The following is a 20,605-nucleotide window of genomic DNA, read 5'->3' as shown; positions in this document are numbered from 1 at the left end:
ACCTGTATCTCCATTTGCCTGTGTGGCCTATATACGTGTATTAGTGTAAATAAAATTTACTTACTCTTAGGACCCAAAAGTAACACAAATTTTTCATATGCTTGCAAATACACTGCTGTTAGGTTAGCTTTAATGGTCTCAATTTTAGTCAAAATTTCCACAAATGACGCTTTTTACTTTTAATTAAATGCAAATTACCTAGTATCACCCCAGACTCTTTAAATGTGCTCGGTCGCTCAGTTGTGTCCAACTCTTTGCAACCCCATGCATGCACGACTCCAGGCTCCTCTGTCCATGGCAGAAACAAGATTTGAATCACTTTTCTTAATTAATTTATATTAACACATCTATAGTATATTGTCACCCTGTTTATTTAACTTATGTGCAGAGTACATCATGCAAAATGCCAGGCTGGATGAAACACAAGCTGGAATCAAGATTGCCAGGAGAAATATCAGTAACCTCAGATACACATATGACACCACCTTTATGGCAGAAAGCAAAGAACTAAAAAGAGCCTCTTGATGAAAGTGAAAGAGGAGAGTGAAAAACTCAACATTCAGAAAACTAAGATCCTGGCATCCGGTCCCATCACTTCATGCAAATAGATGGGGAAACAATGAAAACAGTGACAGATTTTATTTTCTGGGGCTCCAAAATCACTGCAGATGATGACTGCAGCCATGAAATTAAAATATGCTTGCTCCTTGGAAGAAAAGCTATGACCAACCTAGACAGCATATTAAAAAGCAGAGACATTACTTTACCAGCAAAGGTCCACAGTAGCCATGCATGGATGTGAGAGTTGGACTATAAAGAAAGCCAAGCACTGAAGAATTAATGATTTTGAACTGTGGTGTTGGAAAAGACTCTTGAGAGTCCCTTGGACTGCAAGGAGAGCCAACCAGTCAATCCTGAAGGAAATCAGTCCTGAATATTCATTGCAAGGACTGATGCTGAAGCTGAAACTCCAATACTGTGGCCACCTTATTCGAAGAAACGACTCACTAGAAAAGACCCTGATGCTGGGAAAAATTGAAGGCAGGAGGAGAAGGGGACAACAGAGGTTGAGATGGTTGGATGGCATCACTGACGCAATGGACAAGGGTTTGAGTAAGCTCTGGAAGTTGGTGATAGACAGGGAAGCCTGGCGTGCTGCAGTCCACGCGGTCACAAAGAGCGGATACGACTGAGTGACTGAACTGACTGACATAGTAATCTCTTGGCACTCAACACACTCCATAAAGGTGCTTCCCAAAAGTGTGCCTAGGAGAAAACTGTGCTATTTAATGGGGAACGCAATGAGACAAGAAAGAAACTATCAGTTCAGTTCAGTTCAGTCGCTCAGTCGTGTCCGACTCTTAGCGACCCCATGAACCACAACACGAAAGGCCTCCCTGTCCATCACCAACTCCCGGAGTTCACTCAAACTCATGTCCACAGAGTCGGTGATGCCATCCAGCCACCTCATTCTCTGTTGTCCCCATCTTCTCCTACCCCCAATCGCTCCCAGCATCAGAGTCTTTTCCAGTGAGTCAACTTGTCGCATGAGGTGGCGAAAGTATTGGAGTTTCAGCTTTAGCATAAGTCCTTCCAGTGAACACCCAGGATTGATCTCCTCCAGAATAGACTGGTTGGATCTCCTTGCAGTCCAAGGGACTCTCAGGAGTCTTCTCCAGCACCACAGTTCAAAAGCATCAATTCTTCGGCGATCAGCTTTCTTCACAGTCCAACTCTCACATCCATACATGACCACGGGAAAAACCATAGCCTTGACTAGACGGACCTTGGTTGGCAAAGTAATGTCTCTGCTTTTTAATATGCTATCGAGGTTGGTCATAACTTTCCTTCCAAGGAGTAAGCGTCTTTTAATTTCATGGCTGCAATCAGCATCCGCAGTGATTTTGGAGCCACCAAAAATAAAGTCTGACACTGTTTCCTCTGTTTCCCCATCTATTTCCCATGAAGTGATGGGACCAGATGCCATGATCTTCGTTTTCTGAATGTTGAGCTTCAAGCCAAACTTTTCACTCTCCTCTTTCACTTTCATCAAGAGGCTTTTGAGTTCCTCTTCACTTTCTGCCATAAGGGTGGTGTCCTCTGCATATCTGAGGTTATTGATATTTCTCCCAGCAATCTTGATTCCAGCTTGTGCTTCTTCCAGCCCAGCGTTCCTCATGATGTACTCTGCATATAAGTTAAAAAAGCAGGGTGACAATATACAGCCTTGACGTACTCCTTTTCCTATTTGGAATCAGTCTGTTGTTCTATGTCCAGTTCTAACTGTTGCTTCCTGACCTGCATACAGGTTTCTCAAGAGGCAGGTCAGGTGGTCTGGTATTCCCATCTCTTTCAGAATGTTCCACAGTTTATTGTGATCCACACAGTCAAAGGCTTTGGCATAGTCAATGAAGCAGAAATAGATGTTTTTCTGGAACTCTCTTGCTTTCTCCATGATCCAGCGGATGTTGGCTATTTGATCTCTGGTTCCTCTGCCTTTTCTAAAACCTGCTTGAACATCTGGAAGTTCACGGTTCACATATTGCTGAAGCCTGGCTTGGAGAATTTTGAGCATGACTTTACTAGCGTGTGAGTTGAGTGCAATTGTGCGGTAGTTTGAGCATTCTTTGGCATTGCCTTTCTTTGGGATTGGGATGAAGACTGACCTTTTCCAGTCCTGTGGCCACTGCTGAGTTTTCCAAATGTGCTGGCATATTGAGTGCAGCACTTTCACAGCATCATCTTTCAGGATTTGAAATAGCTCCACTGGAATTCCATCACCTCCACTAGCTTTGTTCGTAGTGATGCTTTCTAAGGCCCACTTGACTTCACATTCCAAGATGTCTGGCTCCAGGTGAGTGATCACACCATCGTGAAGATCTTTTTTGTACAATTCTTCTGTGTATTCTTGCCACCTCTTCTTAATATCTTCTGCTTCTGTTAGGTCCATACCATTTCTGTCCTTTATGGAGCTCATCTTTCATGAAATGTTCCCTTGATATCTCTAATTATCTTGAAAAGATCTCTTGTTTTTCCTGTTCTGTTGTTTTCCTCTATTTCTTTGCATTGATTGCTGAGGAAGGCTTTCTTATCTCTCCTTGCTATTCTTTGGAACTCTGCATTCAGATGCTTATATCTTTCTTTTTCTCCTTTGCTTTTCGCTTCTCTTCTTTTCACAGCTATTTGTAAGGCCTCCTCAGACAGCCATTTTGCTTTTTCTGCATTTCTTTTCCATGGGGATGGTCTTGGTCCCTGTCTCTTATACAATGTCACAAACCTCCGTCCAGAGTTTGTCAGGCACTCTATCGATCAGATCCAGTCCCTTAAATCTATTTCTTACTTCCACTATATAATCATAAGGGATTTGATTGAGGTCATATCTGAATGGTCTAGTGGTTTTCCCTACTTTCTTCAATTTAAGTCTGAATTTGGCAATAAGGAGTTCATGATCTGAGCCACAGTCAGCTCCTGGTCTTGTTTTTGCTAACTGTATACAGCTTCTCCATCTTTGGCTGCAAAGAATATAATCAATCTGATTTCGGTGTTGACCATCTGGTGATGTCCATGTGTAGAGTCTTCTCTTGTGTTGTTGAAAGAGGGTGTTTGCTATGACCAGTGCGTTCTTGTGGCAAAACTCTATTAGCCTTTGCCCTGCTTCATTCCGTGCTCCAAGGCCAGATTTGCCTGTTACTCCAGGTGTTTCTTGACTTCCTACTTTTACATTCCAGTCCCCTATAGTGAAAAGGACATCTGTTTTGGGTGTTAGTTCTAAAAGGTCTTGTAGGTCTTCATAGAACCGTTCAACTTCGACTTCTTCAGCATTACTGGTTGGGGCATAGACTTGGATTACTGTAATATTGAATGGCCTTGGAAACGAACAGAGATCATTCTGTCATTTTTGGGATTGCATCCAAGTACTGCATTTCGGACTCTTTTGTTGACCAGGATTTCTACTCCATTTCTTCTAAGGGATTCCTGCCCACAGTAGTAGATATAATGGTCATCTGAATTAAATTCACCCATTCCAGTCCATTTTAGTTCACTGATTCCTAGAATGTCGACGTTCACTCTTGCCATCTCCTGTTTGACCACTTCCAATTTGCCTTGATTCATGAACCTAACATTCCAGGTTCCTATGCAATATTGCTCTTTACAGCATTGGACCTTGCTTCCATCACCAGTCACATCCAAAACTGGGTATTTGTTTCGCTTTGGCTCCATCCCTTCATTCTTTCTGGAGTTTTTTCTCCACTGATCATAGACGCAGACAATTCAGAGGAGTTTGCAACTAAAGAGAAACCAAGAGACTTGGATCATGTTTAGATGAGATAAAAGGATTCTGTAAATGATTATATTTTTTGTCTGGCCCAGGTCACACATTTTATGTTCATCGTGTCCTTTATGTTCATCGCATCCATTATGTTCTATTTTCTGATATACTTATTAATATAAATTAAGAACCCACCTGCCAATGCAGGAGACATAAAAGACATGCATTCAATCCCTAGAGGAGGGTATGGCAACCCACTCCAGTATTCTTGCCTGGAGAATCCCATGGACAGAGGAGACTGGCAGGCTACCGTCCATGGGTCACAAAGAGTCAGTCATGACTTAAGTGTCTTAGCACAAGAGTATTAGGATGGGGAACCACAGAGCCCAAAAGTACTCCACAAAATTAGCTGGAGGAGTCCTCCAAAAGTTGACCAATGAGGGTATTATAAGAATGAGTATTAAAACTGGAGTGTCCTTCTCCTTTGAACTATTATTTTCTGTTTTTGTTTTTCATTTTTTCCCTCCAAAATTTTGTTTCCAGAGATGCTGACATTTCTTTTGCTACCTTTAGAGAAGGGAAATTTCATTGTGAATAGGATCAGGATGGGGTTAGACTAAGAGTGGGGAGTTCTGTTTACATACAACGTTTTAAATTTTTTTAAGTTTAACAAGGTTCTTCTTTTCTATTTTCTTTTTAAAAAGTAGTCAAAATGTCTTGACATCTAAGGAGCTTCACAAATGCTGGGGCATCAAAATGGTCTCATCAAAATGTTATGGATCTAAATATTAATAAATAAACTACCTAAGTCAAATGGGGTGGCTCAGACGGTAAAGCATTTTCCTGCAATGAGGGAAACCTGGGTTCGATCCCTGGGTTGGGAAGATAACCTGGAGAAGAAAATGGCAACCCACTCCAGTTCTCTTGCCTGGAAAATCCCATGGACGGAGGGGCTTGGTAGGCTACAGTCCATGGGGTTGCAAAATTGGACACGACTGAGCAACTTCACTAAGTCAGATACGGCTTGGTTCTACAAAAGCAAAGTAAAGTGGTCTATTAAGATCATTGTTTACATAATTTAAGTAAATACACAGATAAGTGCACAATCTTTTGGTTGATTTAACTACAGTAGACACAGAAGTGAGCTAGTTGTTTCTAATCTGGTATAAGATGCTTGAGATTTGGCATCTTGGGAATTCTGTGTTGTTTTTTAAAGAAAGAAAGGTTATTTTTATTCCACATTGTAGAGAGAGAGAGAGTAGCTTTGTTATTGTGAAGGACTGATTAGCCCTTTGGAAGACTAAATGAGCATATACCCTGAAGGTTCCAAGTCCCACCAGACTGGGCACCATCCCCACCCTGGAACTCAAGACTCCAGGCACTGTGACTGTCTAAAGTGAACGGGTGAGTGCGTTGGAGAGGACAGGCACGCTCAGGGCTGTGTCTACCCAGAGGGACCAGCTAACCCCAACCTCAGCCTTCTCCTCCTGTCATGGAATGAGCTGTGTTCCCCCTAAATTCACATTAAGCAGTTTCCCTGGTGTTCCTGTGGCTAAGACTCCACACTCCCAATGCACGGGGCCCCAGGTTCAACCCCTAGTGAGAGAACTAGATCCCCTAGGCCACAGCTGAGAGTTCACAAGCTGAGCCAAGGATACCCGCATGCACAACCAAGACTCTGCACAGCCTAAATTAATGAATAAATACATTGTTGAAAGATTCACGTTGAAGTCTCAACCCCCAGTACCTCAGAATGTTTTGGCACAGACTGTCCCCAACTTACCATGGTTCAACTTAGCATCTTTGTACTTTACAAATGGCACTCAAGCAATACACATTCCGTCAAAACCATAGTTCGGATTTTGAATTTTGATCTTTTCCTGAGCTAGTGATATGTGGTCTGACACTCTCTCATGAAGCTGGCCAGTGGCAGTGGGCTGCAGTTGCCAGTCAGCCATGTGATCATGAGGGTGAACAATCAATACATTTGTAACCATTCTGGATCCACACAGCCACGACCATTCTGTTTTTTTACTTTCAGTACAATATTCAACGAATTACGTGAGATACTTAACATTTCATTATAAAATAGACTTTGCGTTAGATGGTTTTGCCCAACTGCAGGCTAATGTATTTATAAATGATCCGAGCATCTTTAAGGTTAAAGCTAAGTAATAATGTTTCGTAGGTTAGGTGAATTAAATGTATCTTATAATTAATATTTTCAACTTACAATGGGCTTCTAAGAACGTAACCCCATTGTAAGTCAAGTTAGCAATGTATTTGAAAATAAGATCTTTAAAGAGGTGATTAAGTTAAAATGAGGTAGCTGGAGTAGGACCGTAATCCCATATGACTGGTGTCCTTACAGGAAGAAGAGGAGATACTCAGAGTACACAGTGAAAGCTGATGTGAAGACACAGCAAGATGGCAGACATCTGCAAGCCAAGGAGAGAGGCTCAGAAGAAACCACCCTGCTGACACCTTGATCTTTGACTTCTAGCCTCCAAAACTGTGAGGAGATAAATTTCTGTTGTATAAGCCACCCAATCCTTGGTATTTTCTTATGGTAACCCTAGCAAAAAAATACAACTCCCCAGGTCATATCAGTGGTTTCTGGGAGGCCCTGTGGGGTACCCCACTTGAGCTCAGTACTGAAATGATTCTGTTCCTACTTCCAAGTATTGGTCTCTCCTAGAAAAACAGCGACAGAAAGTTAAATGGGTGACTTACTCATAAAGAGCGGAGCCATGCCTTTCCCCATTTCCCATTATCCATCCAGAGGAGAGAAGACTAAAACGTCTAAGGGATGAGAGTCATTGAGATGCGGAGCTGCCAGCCATCCAGTGAGGATGCTCCCCAGTCACGCCAAATGAGAGCACTGCCCAAGAACTACAGAGTGGTTAGAGCTCGCACTAAGGGTGAACAGCATCTTTCTCTCCAGCAAGATGGTTACTGAGATTCTGGATCGGGATCTGCTCCCACGGGCCCAGAGTGGGACACCATGAGTTCTTGGGAGGAAACTTACAAACTAGAGATTGCTCTTTCCTGGAGAATTCTGTAGGCAGGAGGCTGGAGGAGCTGCCCATGATAACAGAGCAAGCGAGGGGAAGGAGGAGATGGAGCAGCCACATGCATACTGTTTGTTGGGCAAAGGTTAGGATTTCCCCCTCTGGGCCAAGTGGACACCCCAGAAGGTAGCTAGACTCAAGTCACCTTGCACAGTCCCCCAAAATATGAGCAGGGTTAAGGAGACTCTAGCAGGAGCCCTCAACCTACAAAGACGGGAGGATGCAGAGCAAAAAGGGATGTGATGGAGACAGAGTGAAAGGACAAGCCAAAACCTTTCCCTGGTGGCTCCCAGGTCTGCCCTGAGTAGAGAAGGGTGGACATTTTGACATGAGGATATGATGAAAATGGTCATTTACATTGAATCATATTTTTTCCACTTGAAACTGAGACCCTTCTGATTTATGAAAGTGATGGTAAATCCACAGATCTGATCAAGATGCCTGTCAAAGGTGGGGAGGAGAAACTGAACAGAGCATGTTGGACAAAGACTGAGATGGGAGAAGAGAGACTTTTCCTCATTGTACTCTACCAAATTCAACCCATACCTTATTTTAGCACATGTCACTCAACAACTTCAGCTCTAACCACCGTGGACAGACACCATGCCACCCTCTGTATCCTCATCTCTCTGACCTGGTCCCCAGTCCCTGTAGCCAGTGCACAAAGCCCTCCCATTGTCTTTCAGAAACAATGTCCCGATAAATAGTAACTTATATTAACACAAATGCTTGAGGAGTTTGCTAACCCAGTACAGTCTACTCAACTTCCACTGAGATCACCTGGCACCACTCTATGGGTGATTAATCTGCATTTAGGCCATCAAATAAAGGCAATACCATGTAGAAACAGGATGAAGTACAGATGGGAACCATCTAAGTGAAAAGTCCTCCAAAATTCCAAGCTGCAGTCAGGATGCCACGCAGTTGCTTAAAGGGGTCACAGATCAGGGGAAAACCTAGTAAATCTCTGGTCCCATCATAAAAGAATGAGGGATGGGAGGCATTAACTACTGGAAATTACAGAGGACCAAAGACACTAATTCTGCGGAATAAACGAAGTTTGCAAGAAAACGCAATTCAGGTGAAAATGACAAGGTTATCTTTTGCTGTGAGATGTTCTGACTTGGATCAGCACATGCATCCATCATCCTTACCTCAAAGTTTAGGGTGTTAGTAGTTGACAAGTAAGGACCCTTTCTCCTTTGCTTAATACCTGGTCTAATGCCCATATATAATTTTTGTCAAAAACTTATTACTTGTTTCCTCTCCTTGGTTATTCGAGTTTGCTTTGTCACAAGCCTCAACTTCCAGCCCTTCCAGCAGAGTTGCCTGTGTACAGATTCATGGAAAATGTTCATAGAAATGGAAAAATAGTATGTCAGAAGATTCTAAAACCTCTCACTCCTCAGAAGACTTCACAAACTGGGTAAAGAGAGCCAAAATTTAAGAAACCATTTTCTTTTTCATTAGCACCTGAGAAATGTTTTAGGTAACAGAGAACTGAAAATCTCTCTCCAATTCTCCCAGGAAAATGTATAGAGTCACAGTTGCACATGGACAGATTCTTGTATTTGAACAAGTAGAGACTATGATGTATGTGCTGTTCTTAGTTGCTCAGTCACGTCCAACTCTTTGCTACCCAATGGACTGTACCCTGCTGGGCTATTCTGTCAATGGAGATTCTCCAGGCAAGAATACTGGAATGTTTTGCCACGTCCTCCTCCAGAAACTATAAACCACTATTATTATGGGAAGTGTCCTACCTAAGAATTTGTTTCTATGAATTGCTTTGAAGATTGTTTCTATATTTTTTCTTCATTTAAAAGATGGTGTAAAAATAGTCTCCCAGAAACAAAGGGTGACATAGCCAAAAGCTTCACATTAATACTTCCTGAAGCAGGTAGTGATTCTATATGTATTTACTAATAAATGCTGAATGATGCAGGAAGTAGAGATCCATTCATAGTATCTAATAAACAATATTTAGTTCTTTGAAATTAAATTCTTTCATTGAAGATCAGCTATAAGGAAATATGGCACTTACACCTTCTAAAAATGTCAGAAGAGCAAAGAAGGATGACCAAATTACTAATTGTTCCTACATATTTTATTTGCAAATAATGGTAGTTATATGTGCATAAGCTAATTTTGAAAAAAGAAACATACTTGTTATTGGTTTCATAGAATCATAATATTTTCATTTATCTCCTTGAATTTTTAATTAGGTTTTGAAGTTCTTAGAATCGTAAAAAGTACTTTCTTGTGGTTGGTGATTGTATTATTATATGCCTTATTTGGACAATTTGAATATATCTGGTTTTAAAATAAATAGTGAGTGAGACACACCACTAGATGCTGTTAATGAGTATGATTTGTGTGTGTGTGTGGCTATACTGTGTTTTTGTTGCTCTTTGCAGAGTTTCTTTATTTTCAGCAAGTGGGGGCCCTCTCTAGTAGAGGTGTGTGGGCTTCTCATTGGGGTGGCTTCTCTTGTTGCAGATCACAGGCTCTAGAGCTTTAGTAGCTGTGGTGCACAAGCCCAGCTGCCCCAAGACATGTGGAATCTTCCCGGCCAGGGATTAAACCTGTGTGCCCTGCGCCGGACCAGCACGGAAGTCCTGTTGTATGACTTTTAAGTCCCCATAGGCCCTCATTCAGCTCAACTACAGCCTTCAATTATTATTCCTTACCCAAAGCCCCTATAAACATACCTTGTTCTACCCTTCTCCTTAAAATTTTTCTGTTCCACTTGTCCCCTTCTTTATCTATAATTATTTTGAGTATTTCTACTTTCCCATCTATTTCTCCATTCTTTCACTCTCTTATTTGCTCTCAGTGACTTTCTCCACCTTACCCTAAATTCATGAGGCTTTACTCAAGTCATTCATGGGTTTAAACAATAGCCTTGCCCCAATTTCTCCAATTTTTTTATTGTCATTCAGAAAGACTTTTGGAATCCTCCTATCCAAATGGTCTTTTCTGGCTAAATTAAGCCTGATCCTAAGTAACCCATCCACTAGCTCCCTGGCCCCCACCCCTTCTCACAGTCATATCCAGTGATCAGGCAGGTCAGGGCCTGGCCAACCAACTTTAACAGGATGGACACACTGTGAGAACAGAGGGCCTGCAGCTAGACCTGCCACTGGAATTGAAACAGCCTGGGGCTGTGGGGTGGGGGGACAGGCCCTGCTGCAGATGCTGAGGCTACAACCAAAATATTAACAGAACAAAGTATTATTAACAAAACCAACAGTGCTGGACTCCATAGTGACCTACATCCAGTTCACCAGGCTTTCTTTATATTGTCACAGTTGAGCAAAGCATGGTGATGAGTGATTCAGGAGTCAGCAATATCCAGAGATTCAGCCAGGGAGAAAATGGTTAAGCTTAGGGTAGTCTTCAAGAAAACAGCCAGGTCTCTTCAGGTCATCACTGGTCTTAGAAAAATGAGAAAAGAGTGTGCCTGTGGGACCTGGCATAGAGGTGAATTTACCAAGAAGCTAAGGATGCTTAAGTTTCAGGGATGCTTGCTGCTGCTAAGTCACTTCAGTCGTGTCTGACTCAGTGCGACCCCATAGACAGCAGCCCACCAGGCTCCCCTGTCCTCGGGATTCTCCAGGCAAGAACATTGGAGTGGGTTGCTTACTTGCACCAGATCCTTATAAGCCCAAGAGAAGCCTTACCAAAGCAATCAAGTGCAACAAGTTCATGGAACATTAAACATTAGCCACTTCACAGAACATTTGCATTGCCCTGAAACTTACAGCTTAGTTTTCTCAAGAAAATTGAGGAAAAAAATTTCCAAATTTGACAATAATCTAACACAGTTACCTGACAATATTACTTACAAGTCATAAACCTGAAACTTTTCTAAACTATCAACAATAGAGAAAAATATTTTGATAAATTATGTAAAGATTGAATTTTTCTTTGTTGTCTATGGAAAACGATGTTACAACTTTGCAGTCCAATGAGAGGCAAATCAAGAATAATAGCCAAAATGTAAGAGAAGGGTATTACAGATATGTGTTAGAAAGTTACTTCTTTTAGGGAACCCTCCTACACTGTTGGTGGGAATGCAAGTTGGTGCAGCCACTATGGAAAACAGTAGGGATGTTCCTCAAAAAACTGAAAATAGAGTTGCCATCAGTTCAGTTCAGTCGCTCAGTCATGTCCGACTCAATGACCCCATCGCCATATGATCCAGCAATCCCATTCTTGGGCATATATCCAGACAATACTACAATTCAAAAAGATACATGTACCTCTATGTTTATAGCAGTCATATTTACAGCAGCCAGGACATGGAAACAATCTATATGTTCACTGATAGATGAATGGATAAAGATGTGGTATACACACACACACATATATACACAATGCAATATTACTAAGCCATAAAAAAGAATGAAATAATGCCATTTACAACAATATGGATGGACCTAGAGATTAGCATATTAAGTGAAGTAAGTCAAAAAGATAAAGACAAATATCATATGATATCACTTAATGTGGAATCTAAAATATGACACAAATGAACTTATCTATGAAACAGAAATAGACTCATAGATACAGAGGACAGACTTGTGGTTACCAAGGAGCAGGGGGAAAGCATGGGAAAGGCATGGATTAGAAGTTTAAGACTAGCAGATACAAACTATTATATAAAGAATGCCTAAGAACAAGGTCCTACTGTATAGCACAGGGAACTATATTTAACATCCTGTAATAAGCCATAATAGAAAAGAATAGGAAAAAATATATACATGCACACATACATATATATATATATATATACTTAACTGAATTGCTTTGCTCTACAGCAGAAATTAAAACAACATTTAAATCAACTATACTTCAATAAAATAAATTTTTAAAAAAGAAAGTTACTTCTTTTATAATATGTTGTTTTTCTGGATTTTATATTTGTGATATTTGACACCTTTTTTGAAAATGTTATTTGCTATAAATTATTTCTCACTCTAAATAAACATTTCAGTTCAGTTCAGTTCAGTCGCTCAGTCATGTCCGACTCTTTGCAACCCCATGAATCACAGCACGCCAGGCCTCCCTGTCCATCACCAACTCCTGGAGTTCACTAAGGGCCTTAGAAAGCATCACTATGAACAAAGCTAGTGGAGGTGATGGAATTCCAGTTGAGCTATTTCAAATCCTGAAATAAATGTTTAGTTTGTAGCTAATTTTGTATTTTATTTTCCTTAAACATATTCCACCAAATTATACAAGCTTCAGGATCCATAGTATTATAATGGGTTTCTCTGGTAGCTTAGATGGTAAAGAACACACCTGCAATGAGGGAGACCTGGGTTCTTTCCCTGGGTTGGAGAGTGAAAGTGAGAAATAGATTTAAGGGACTAGGTCTGATAGATAGAGTGCCTGATAAACTATGGACAGAGGTTCATGACTTTGTACAGGAGACAGGGATCAAGACCATCCCCATGGAAAAGAAATGCAGAAAAAGCAAAATGGCTGTCTGAGGAGGCCTTACAAATAGCTGTGAAAAGAAGAGAAACAAAAAGCAAAGGAGAAAAGGAAAGATATAAGCATCTGAATGCAGAGTTCCAAAGAATAGCAAGGAGAGATAAGAAAGCCTGCCTCAGCGATCAATGCAAAGAAACAGAGGAAAACAACAGAATAGGAAAAACAAGAGATCTCTTCAAGAAAATTAGATACCAAGGGAACATTTCATGCAAAGATGGGCTCGATAAAGAAATGGTATGAACCTAACAGAAGCAGAAGATATTAAGAAGAGGTGGCAAGAATACACAGAAGAATTGTACAAAAAAGATCTTCACGATGGTGTGATCACTCACCTGGAGCCAGACATCTTGGAATGTGAAGTCAAGTGGGCCTTAGAAAGCATCACTACGAGCAAAGCTAGTGGAGGTGATAGAATTCCAGTGGAGCTATTTCAAATCCTGAAAGATGATGCTGTGAAAGTGCTGCACTCAATATGCCAGCACATTTGGAAAACTCAGCAGTGGCCACAGGACTGGAAAAGGTCAGTCTTCATCCCAATCCCAAAGAAAGGCAATGCCAAAGAATGCTCAAACTACCACACAATTGCACTCAACTCACACTCTAGTAAAGTCATGCTCAAAATTCTCCAAGCTAGGCTTCAGCAATATGTGAACCGTGAACTTCCAGATGTTCAAGCAGGTTTTAGAAAAGGCAGAGGAACCAGAGATCAAATAGCCAACATCTGCTGGATCATGGAGAAAGCAAGAGAGTTCCAGAAAAACATCTCTTTCTGCTTCATTGACTATGCCAAAGCCTTTGACTGTGTGGATCACAATAAACTGTGGAACAGTCTGAAAGAGATGGGAATACCAGACCACCTGACCTGCCTCTTGAGAAACCTGTATGCAGGTCAGGAAGCAACAGTTAGAACTGGACATGGAACAACAGACTGATTCCAAATAGGAAAAGGAGTACATCAAGGCTGTATATTGTCACCCTGCTTTTTTAACTTACATGCAGAGTACATCATGAGGAACGCTGGGTTGGAAGAAGCACAAGCTGGAATCAAGATTGCCGGGAGAAATATCAATAACCTCATATATGCAGAGGACACCACCCTTATGGCAGAAAGTGAAGAGGAACTCAAAAGCCTCTTGATGAAAGTGAAAGAGGAGAGTGAAAAGTTTGGCTTGAAGCTCAACATTCAGAAAACAAAGTTCATGGCATCTGGTCCCATCACTTCATGGGAAATAGATGGGGAAACAGTGGAAACAGTGTCAGACTTTATTTTTGGGGGCTCCAAAATCACTGCGGATGCTGATTGCAGCCAGGAAATTAAAAGACGCTTACTCCTTGGAAGGAAAGTTATGACCAACCTAGATAGCATATTGGAAAGCAGAGACATTACTTTGCCAACCAAGGTCTGTCTAGTCTAGGCTTTGGTTTTTCCCGTGGTCATGTATGGATGTGAGAGTTGGACTATGAAGAAAGCTGAGTGCCGAAGAATTGATGCTTTTGAACTGTGGTGTTGGAGAGTCCCTTGGACTGCAAGGAGATCCAACCAGTCCATTCTAAAGGAAACCAGTCCTGGGTGTTCATTGGAAGGACTGATGCTGAAGCTGAAACTCCAATACTTTGGCCACCTCATGTGAAGAGCTGACTCACTGGAAAAGGCTCTGATGCTGGGAGGGATTGGGGGCAGGAAGAGAAGGGGACGACAGAGAATGAGATGGCTGGATGGCATCACCGACTCTGTGGACACGAGTTTGCGTGAACTCCGGGAGTTGGTGATGGACAGGGAGGCCTGGCGTGCTGTGATTCATGGGGTCACGGAGAGTCGGACACGACTGAGCGACTGAACTGAACTGAACTGAACCCACTCCAGTATTCTTGTCTGGGAAATCCCATGGACAGAGTAGCCTTGCAAGCTACAGTCCATGGGATCACAAAGAGTCAGACAAGACAGAGTGACTCTCAGTTTCAGAATCCATAAAATCTGTTGCTGCTGCTGCTGCTAAGTCACTTCAGTTGTGTCCGACTCTGTGTGACCCCATAGATGGAAGCCCACCAGGCTCCCCTGTCCCTGGGATTTTCCAGGCAAGAACACTGGAGTGGGTTGCCATTTCCTTCTCCAATGTGTGAAAGTGAAGTCGCTCAGTCGTGTCCGACCCCTAGCGACCCCATGGACTGCAGCCCACCAGGCTCCTCCATCCATGGGATTTTCCAGGCAAGAGTACTAGAGTGGCTTGCCATTGCCTTCTCCGATAAAATCTGCATCTGCCACTAATCAAGAGACCTCTACTAAGAAGGTGGGTGGATTCAGCCAGGTGTGGCCTGACATTTATCCCATTTGCAAGTAGTTAAACAGGCATAAATATACAATTTTTAAAGCTTTAGTTAAAACTGCAAAAGACTGGACTATACTTCAGTATGTACAACGTGTGTCTTGCATTGAGATTTTATTAAAGCCAAACAGGGAGGATATCTATGGTAGACACTGCTAGCCTATATCCTACCGGATTTCTCCTCTTCCTGGACACACATAGGACTACATTTCCCAGGCTCCCTTGCGGTTGGGTGTGGTAGTCATGTGAATGCATTCTAGCCAATGGAATGTGGATGGGAGAGACACATCCCTTCCTGCCTTAGTCCATGAAAACCTCCCATGGGAAAAACATCTTCTTCCCTCTCTGTTGGCTTAAGGCACATAAGCACAATATCCTTGCAAATTACAGTAGCAGGTAATAGAGCCTCTAGGGCTTCCTTCGTAGCTCAGTAGGTAACATTCTGCTTGCAATGCAGGAGATCTGGGTTCGATCTTTGGGTCGGGAAGTTCCTCTGGGGAGGGAAATGACAACCCACTCCAGTATTCTTGCCTGGAAAATCCCATGGACAGAGGAGCCAGGCAGGCTACAGTCCATAGGGTCGCAAGAGTCGGACACGACTTAGTGACTAAACCACCACAATAGTCTCTAAGCAGAGGGAAGCTAGATCCATGCTTCACTCAGTGCTTGGAAGAAAACCAAATTTAAACGTCCATTTTGGTCTTCAAGTTAGCAAAAAAAAAAAATAAATAAACTTTTTTTGTGTAGCCACCGGGATTCAGGGGTTTATCTGTTAATGATAGCTAATAATATCTCAACTAATACTGCTTTCATTAGTGGAAAAATAGCACTTTAAAAAATTATGCTATATATAAGTTTAATGAGAGCCTCTTGTTTATAAAAATATGTATATTAATGTATACATGTTTTATGTATACAAATAAGTCTTCAGTTACACTTTCTCTTATGGGTCCCATTTTACATTACTAGTTAGTAACAGGTTATATAGTACATGCTTAGCATTTCTGAGATTTGGATATTTTCTAACAGACATTACCTTTCTAAAGACGTAAACTTATCCATCAATGTAATAGACATTTAAGAACTATGACTTCCTCTTTATTAACTTATTTAAGCTGAGAAGCTTTTCCAAGGATGCTAGAGAAAGGAGCCCTGCTCTGGGATAGAGGTTCTCCTAGAGACCACCACCTTTTCTTCCTGGGCCCATAGAATAGTCTCCAGAAGAGAAATAAAGTGACACAGACTACTGGGAGATTATGTTGTTCATAGTGTGAGGGGGAAAAAGGCTTCAGAAAGGAACAGGAGAAAAATACCTTTTTTTTTTCTATATCGGCTACTGCTGTTTGCTAAAAAAATTTTTCTACGGCCCAACCACTTTTCACTGCACAGAGCAAAAGCTGCTATCTCCAAACTAACAGAAAAGACAGATCAATGGTTTCCTGATGTTGGAATGGAAAAGTATTTTCTAAGCATAAAAATAAAGAAACCAATGGAGTAGAAAAATGACTTATCTTCCAGTGACATATTAATTAAAAATTATTTATGTATAAAATTTTATAAATTATAGATATATATTCATCCAATACATAGTTTCATGTTCTTAAATTACCTGAGAGAACAGCAGAGAAGGGCATTTTAGCTAAAACTGTGGAGCACCATTTGCCCAAAGAAGTCGTCTCTGTGTACTAACAAAACAATCACATTTCAAGCCTGGGGTCTAGAATATACAGATGAGAGTCCTGGCTGCACTGACCCAGAGGAAGATCAGACAGCTGGTTCTTGAGGTCAGACATTCTGGGCATTACTTTTCATGCCACAGTGATACCCACAGGAGAGCAGTTCCATGGACCACTTTTCAATGGAATTACGAGTGGACTCATTGGCCAGTGATAGTAGAGCTGCTGTGACTCTGGGGGGAGCATCTCACTTCACTGTGAAGTGGCTGAGTACTGTCATCCTCTTTGCCCTCTGTACATCCCTCTGTTATCCAGACAAGAAGAGGTATAAAGAAGGAGAAATAAGAAAACCATCTTAAGTCATGAATTTCTAATTGTGTTGTCTGTTAGACCCTTACAGATAATTGGTTAAAACTATGCTTCATGGAGAAGGCAATGGCACCCCACTCCAGTACTCTTGGCCTGGAAAATCCCATGGACGGAGGAGCCTGGTAGGCTGCAGTCCATGGGGTCGCTAGGAGTCGGACATGACTGAGCAACTTCACTTTCACTTTCATGCATTGGAGAAGGAAATGGCAACCCACTCCAGTGTTCCTGCCTGGAGAATCCCAGGGACGGGGAAGCCTGGTGGGCTGCCGTCTATGGGGTCGCACGGAGTCAGACACGACTAAAGTGACTTAGCAGCATCAGCATGCTTCATGAAGGAAATTTTAACAACCTTAATTAAGCCTTGAAAGACCAATCCCAAAGCAGAAATCATATAGTAAATAACTAGCAGAATTGACTTAATTTAAAATAATTAATTTCCTTATAAAACACCATAAACAGAATCGAAAAGCAAATGACAGCCTGGGATTATATTTGAAACATAAACAAGAGACAATGAAAGTCCTTATTAGATACTGATCTTTTAAAATCAGTGAAAAATAGAGATAGCCCTAAAATAAGTGAAGATCCTAAATGGTCAATTTATGAAAGAATACAAATTCTTGTGTTTATTCTAATAAACAGTCTCAATCATAAATAAGGAAATACTAATTGAAATATGATCATTAGTGCCTATGAAATTAGAAGGTTATATTTAAATAATAATATCAAGTGTATTCTTTATGGTGAAGGTTAAAGGGAAGAGGTCCTTTCAAATATTTTGGGACAGAGCATAAACTGGAACAAACTTGGGACTTCCCTGGTGGTCCAGTGATTGAGAATCCACCTTGCAAAGCAGGGAATGTAGGTTCAATCCCTGGTCAGGGAATTAAGATCCCACATGCCGTGGGGCAACTAAGCATGTGTGCCATGGCTACTGAGCACACACACTCTGGAGCCTATGCACCACAACTAGAGAATCTGTGTGCAGCAACAAAAAGATCCTGCATGATGCAAGGAAGATTCTGCATGCTGTGACTAAGACCCAACACAACCAAATGAATAAATAAAATTTTTTAATTGGTACAAACTTTCTGGAGGGCAATTTATAATACATATTACAGCAGTTGTTGTCCAGCCAGGCATTTAAACGCAGGAAATTTAATGCAAGGGTTGATCAGATAATAGTTAAAAGGGCCAGAGAAACCAAAGGGGAAGATGATGCTACTTGGAGACCATTAACTTCAGAACTAACACCACCCCTTGGGCTTCAGAAGCAAAACGAAAAAGGTGATATTATCAGGGTCCATAATCACCACCATAGGCCCTGAGCAGAAAGTCAACATTGGTATTTCTGGACTTGTTGCTGCTGGAGCCTGTAATCACCTGCAATTGGCTCCCCATGACACTGATGAAGCCAAAAGCAGGAAAAAACATGGCTTCTACCCAGCAGGCAATGGAGAAGGCAATGGCAACCCTCTCCAGTATCCTTGCCTGGAAAGTCCCATGGATGGAGGAACCCGGTAGGCTGCAGTCCTTGGGGTCGCTAAGAGTCAGACAGGACTAAGCGACTTCACTTTCAGGCATTGGAGAAGGAAATGGCAACCCACTCCAGTGTTCTTGCCTGGAGAATCCCAGGGACCGGGGAGCCTGGTGGGCTGCCCTCTATGGGGTCGCACAGAGTTGGACAGGACTGAAGCAACTTAGCAGCAGCAGCAGAGGCTACCCAGCAGGCAAAGGAGTCTGGGAAATGTAGTTTACAGGCTCCCAGTCATCTGTACACAAGACAGCATTAAAGGGCAAGTATGGCTCTTAGCGCCAAAATTTAAAACTCCAGTGCATGCATCAGTAGCATAAAAATGTTTATGTGAGATGTGGGTTTGATCCTTGTGTTAAGAAGATCCCCTGGAGAAGGAAATGGCAATCCACTCAATATTCTTCCCTGGTAGGCTATAGTCTCTGGAGTCTCAAAGAGTTGGGACGACTTAACAACTAAACAACAACTATCAATTATAATTTTCCTATATAAATGTCTAAGGAAATAAGTAACAAAACACAAAAAGATGTATGACAAGGACGTTTATAATGGTGTCACACTCAGTAAGATGTGCCATGTCGGGTTGTTTTTCCCTTCCGGTATTCTTCATGTTGCAACCGGATTTGACCCACGAGTTCAGAAGTGGCATATGTCACTTCCAGGATGCATTTCATCTCCCCCATGAACTGCTCCAGAGTTACCTTTTCCCTCTGGCACAGTGACCAGTGACATTCGAGATGGCGCTGCTGTTACACTAGGTCCCTATGTGACTATGATGTGCAGAGGTCCCTTGCTAACCCTGTACATGAGTGAAAAATAAATCTCTGTTATTTTAAGCAACGGAGAGTTACTTGCTATAACAACATGAAGTGAAGTGAAGTGAAGTGAAGTCGCTCAGTCGTGTCCGACTCTTTGCAACCCCATGGACTGTAGCCCACCAGGCTCCTCCATCCATAGGATTCTCCAGGCAAGAATATTGGAGTGGGTTGCCATTTCGACTAGACAAATTTGACTTGAACACATGGAATGATTTATGAGAGCAGAGAATTACAACCAATGTGTTCAATAGTACAGGAAAGTGAAATAAATGACTATATATCCACATCATGGAATATATTGTTACCAGTGAAGAGTGCTTTTGGAAAATATTGAAAGAGATGAGAAAATCTTCACTATCAAAAATTAAGTGGAAAAAACAGAATGTAAAACAATATATATTAAATGAGACTCATACATGAGATTATACAGTACGTCCCCTACATAAGAACCTTCAAGTTGCAAACTTTCAAAGATGCAAACATTCATTCGCATGTCCAATCAGATAAATTAATTCACGTGTCTGGCATTCATTGTCATATATGTGTATCCTCTACGAGGGTTGTGCTTTTGTGCACTTTACTATTCAGTACTATATCAAGTGCAGGAGTACAGTATCTCTATTTCAAGCCCAGGATGTCCAGAAGCAAGTGTAAAATCAGTGGTATATAGCCTAGTTGGGGGAGAAGGCAATGGCACCCCACTCTAGTACTCTTGCCTGGAAAATCCCATGGACGGAGGGGCCTGGTGGGCTGCAGTCCATGGGGTCACTGAGAGTCGGACCCGACAGAAGTGACTTAGTAGCAGCAGCAACAGCAGCAGTCTAGTTAGGTACCTAGGCTAACTTTGTTGAACTTAACGAACAAACTGGACTTACGAATGCACTCTTGGAATGGAACTCATTCGTATGTAGGGGACTTACTGTACATAAAATGTTCTGCACAGTGAATGCTGAAATGGTACGTTATTGTTGTATAATCAGAAACAGGTAAATGACACAGTACTGGCTCAGTGGCTGGGCCACCCCAGATTCAGACACATGC

The sequence above is a fragment of the Moschus berezovskii genome, chromosome 11 (genome assembly GCF_049115385.1).
Source record: "Moschus berezovskii isolate FMDL1 chromosome 11, NW_MosBer_1.0, whole genome shotgun sequence".
In the NCBI taxonomy this organism is placed as follows: Eukaryota; Metazoa; Chordata; class Mammalia; order Artiodactyla; family Moschidae; genus Moschus; species Moschus berezovskii.
This window is presented reverse-complemented; position numbering follows the sequence as displayed.